This window comes from Montipora foliosa, chromosome 1, assembly GCF_036669935.1.
Source record: "Montipora foliosa isolate CH-2021 chromosome 1, ASM3666993v2, whole genome shotgun sequence".
Taxonomy (NCBI): domain Eukaryota; kingdom Metazoa; phylum Cnidaria; class Anthozoa; order Scleractinia; family Acroporidae; genus Montipora; species Montipora foliosa.
The window spans coordinates 15,880,185-15,885,184 of NC_090869.1; positions in this window are offsets into that span (position 1 = coordinate 15,880,185).

Sequence of the window (5,000 nt, forward strand, 5' to 3'; positions counted from 1 at the left end):
TAAAACCTTATTAACAGAAATTTCTTTTTCACCTTGTTGCTCTCGTTTCCTACTAGAGTGAATCAGTTGACTGATTTCGTACAGTTAGTCACGGTAACTGAGACGCTTCCGATTTATACCCAGAGAGCCTTCCAACTGATTCAGTCACACGGCCGGACTTATTCAGTTGAGAGCAGCGAAAGTTACTGTGAGGCAAATCGTAGAGATTTTCCTCTGCTGTTATCCGTCACTGAGTGATCATGTCAATGACTGATGCAGTCGAAAATGGAAACTGATTCAGTTAGGTCTTCTAACTGAAACTCGAGCCCAGAAAAGTTAAAAAGATCTCCAGTTGTCACTTCGCGGTCAGCTATGTTGCATTTAAGCGTTGTTGAATGAGACCTTGCCAACTGAGATTTTCTGTAATTAATACCTAATTGTCACGATGATTATTGAATCCGTGCACAGTTCAGAAACTTCACACATATGCATTGTAATTTATTTCCCACTGCTCGTAGACTTTAACTGATTCTGACTGTTAGGGAAAATTGAAAGTTATATTCCATACATAAAATGGCTAAAACCTTTACCAATGCGTATATACGATTTAACAATTGATTTAATTAATATGAGCTAATTATCTTTAGCCCTGAGAACCTTCCAACTGATCAGTCACATGGCTGGACTTATTCAGTTGAAAACAGCAAGAGTGACTGTAAGGCAAATTGTAGGGATTACATTCTGCTATTCACTGAATTTGTATTTAGTCACTAATGTAAAGTACGGATTCAGTAATAAACGTTACAAGTTGCAACAAAGGTGACGAACCCACAACTGGAGATCTCAGTTTAATTTCTCATATCACAACGATCGAGTAAACGTAAGAAACCCTGACTGAATCAGTTACCATTTGGGACTGATTCAGTAGCTGACATGAATACTTAGTGACGGACACTGAACAGCAGAATATAAACCATACGATTTGCCTCACAGTAATTCTGCCACTGAATAAGTCCGACCATGTGACTGAACCAGTTGGAGGGCTCTAAAGGATAATATACTTGGTATGTGAAATCATATATACCGGCGCATTGGTCAAGGTTTCGGCCCACTAGAAAACTAATTATATTACAATGCATATGTACGGAGGATAATAATAATATTAATAGTAGTAGTAGTATATAAATTTAAAATATATAATATTACATAAATATAATAATAATAGTAATAATAATAATAATAAGTAAAATAAGAAATATATGCACCCTCACATCCGTACAGCCACCTTGCGCAATTTTTTGGTTTTTCTTGAAAAAATATTTTAATCACATTTTCTGAATGAAACTTGCACCTAGTTTATGAATAAATTGCGCTCTCTCTCTGAACTTTAACGAACAAGAAATCCTTTCCGACCTACAAGACGTACACGGTGTGGTGGTCTGCGGGTTTTAGAGAATTATATTGACCACAAGCATGCTAATTCCGTTGTATGTGTCGAAAACACATATGTATAAACTATCCAGAAACTAGCGCGTGCGTGTCAAGGTGGCTCAAACCAACTTCAACCTTTTTTGAGGGAATGTCTCATTAGACGGACTAACTCTATAACACTGTTTCACTTAACGGCAATGTTATGGTACCACATGAAACACTGCCGATAATCACTAAACAAGATGCTCATGTTACTGTGACGTAAGAAATTACCATGGCAACAAAAGAAGCATCTAAAAACGCCCTATATTTTGTGTTAAAGCACTTAGTATCTCAAAAATGAACTAACGTGACCCCCATTTCTTATTGCTGAAAAGCGATTAGCAGGCTAAGATGAAACTCTTTGCAAAGTTAAAAAAAAATCTGAGCGGATTCAGAACCACGTTAAAATTTCCCAATTGTGAAGGTGGCTATGAATCTGCTGCAAAGAATTTTTTTAAACTTTGCGATGAGTTTTGTCTTAGCGTGCCAATTACTCTCCAGCAATAAAAAATGGGAGTCACCGAGTTCGTTTTTGAGATATTCGCGTTTAAAGATAAAATATAGCGTGTATTTCGGTGGCTTTTTTGTTTTCATGGTAACTTCGCCACTGTGCTACAACTTCGGTCATAAATAGTTGAAACTTCGCTAGAACAGTAAGTCAAGCGTAAGTCAAGTTTTTAAAACTGAGCAAAGGTTAATCCGCGCTCCCCTTTCACTGCCATGTGTGATGCCCATTCATGTGGGCAGGTGCAATTTTTCTTATTACATATCCATCGGATTCCACATCGATCACGATGCCGTGGGCAAATCGTCGTACCCAAAAATTATATCATCTATCTCAAAAACACCTTTTAAAAGCAATTAATAAGAAAATAATAACCGTTAGTTTCACGGGCAGTGATACAATCCGGCTGCGCTGATCAATGTACTTGCTTCAGGGACAACTGGAAAAGTGAGTGATCGCAGTCACATACAATGATACATGATTACATGGTCTTACATATCTTGCTTACTCGATTTTCGCAATTGGAGCGATTGATGAATACCCGTCCACAAAGGAGCGTTTACGTTCGTGACGCTAGCCGCAGTGCCGAAGTGAACGAAAGTGGATTTCGCACAGTTCGCGTCGGATAGAGTGAATTCAGTAGCATGGCTGGTGCCGCAGTGCCTTAGTCGACTTACGGTTAAATTGAGCTGAGTAGACTGGTTAGTGCCGCAGTGCTTACCTCATGGATTAAAGAACGAGGTATATCCAACAACACGACTGCGGCGGCACTGCGGCAGCAGTGTTTTTAGGGTCCATTTCTTGTGGCCAGTGTGGATTTCACAAAGTGATCTTCTGCTCAATATCTTAATTTAAGTGATTTCATTTAAAGCTTACCCGCACGTGCGAGCAAAAGCCTAGCCTCTGTATCCAGAGAAGAATCCAACACTTTATAACTTCTCAAGTGTGCCTTGATGTCCTTATCACATTTTGCTATTATTATGCATTGAACGTTTTCTGGATTGTCAGAGCTTGAGCCACAAATTCCCCCAACAAACTGAGAATAGAATCGCACGCAGTCATAATGGTCTGTGTGCTTTGTCCTAATCTCTTGCGTGACAGCTCTGACGACACAATCAGGGCACAACTCACGAAAGTCACGAAGCGTTCGACTGGTTCGATGGTTGTTTGAGGGCTTTGCGGAAAATCCAAGCAGCTTATGCTTATATAAAGGGGGATACCTTTCTTTGTTCGTTTTGCAGGTATGTTCACAAAGTGAATTAAGGAAATTTGTTTGCGTAAAAATATGGAATGGAATGAATCTTGCTAATATGCAAATTTTTAGGTCAGTTATTTTAATTACCGGATATGTCACTCTTAAACCAAGACAGTTAAATTTCAATGATACCTTCCCCTTGACCTACAATAGTTCCAGTCAGTTCACGTTGTATTGTGTCAGTAAACCTAGAGTCTCGAATTGTTTAGGGAATAAATCGAGATTAGCGTGTGTGATTTCAATATACCTCGCCTCCGCTTTGGTGGTCAAAGGTCGACTTTTGTTGACAAAACAGCATGTTGAAATTGGGCCTCAAAAATCCTCCGTTTCATTTACCCAAAAAGTTTATTGAATTTAATTGCAGCGGAAACATTGCTTATTCCGGTGAATATAGTCTCGTTTGAGAAAGCCATGTACCAAGATGCTTTTTGATGGTCGAATTTCGCACAAATTTGGCACTCCCCTTGCAAAATGAATTTCAAGCTTTCTGTTAAGTTCTGGAAATTTCTGGAAATTTCTAGAATGTGACAGGTTTATTCCAGAGTTAAATTCCAGCTTTTATTCCAGAAATTGTTTTCCAGTTTTTGCAAGTTTTGGGTTCTTTCAAAAGCTGGAAATAGCTTGAATTTGATACATCTATCAGGTGCTGCCAGAAAATGACAGTTTTTTCGAGTCTTCATTTCTTGCAGAAAACTGGAAATAAACTAGCAATAGTCTACAGCTTGTTAGCAATTTTAAAATTTCTCAAATGAAACAAATTTTTACTTTATTACAGTCTCTATTCTATAAATTCAACTCTTTTCAGATAAAAACTTAAAGAAATGTTTAGCATGCAGTTTGTTATTATGTATAAAATTTAAGAAGTAAGAAAATTCCCTTGTAGAACCAGACATATGTAAACGCTATGTAAAGTTTATCATATAACTATGTTGAGCTATATAAAGGCTATTTACTGCTCCTTACTTGCTATGTAATAACTATGTAACTTGCTACATTACATAGTTGAGTCTGTGTAAAGCGTATGCCATTACCATTGCAATACTATTTGAAGGTCACATAGCTGTCTGAAATAGCTTATGAATGTGAATGTGATATCTTTCGAGTTAATACATTTACTTAGCTTACGCAATGTCCTTTAAAGGCTCCAAACTTTGAACATAAAAGCACTCTGTACACGGAGAAATGAAAAAGAAAGCTTTTATTCTGATGTATTCAATAGATTACCTTGTTTGATGCTCTTTGAGTCTCTAATCGGCCTTATTCCAAAAGGAACATGATGCATTACTCTCGAAAATGACACACTCCAAGTCAGCACTTAATCCTTTCAATGAACTCCAGTACCTTTCGAATCTTGCTCCGTAGAAAGATTGTCATCCTCCGCCATCTTGGATAACACGTGAGAGACCGGACTGGGAACTAGTGAGTCTTTTTCGTTTTGGTCAGCAGTCAGCAGTAACCAGTCCAGCTCTTACAAGTTTTGCGCGATTGTATTCAAACGTTTCATCTACGATCACGCTTTTGTGGTGACGACTTTTTTGTTAGTTTTACTCTTTAAATGCTGATCCAGGCAAGGAAATGCTTACAACAACTCAAGCGTTAACTTGAAGCGAATAACATTTGATTTGATGCCTTATTGTCTTGAAAATCAGGAACGATTTACATGCATGTAGAATTCACATTTTCACACCTTCGAGTCAATTTGTGAAGCAAGGAGACTCAACTTGGCTTAAGGGCCCACTGACGTATTTTTTTGGGTGCGTCGCTAAGGATGTAAAAGTTAAGTAATTT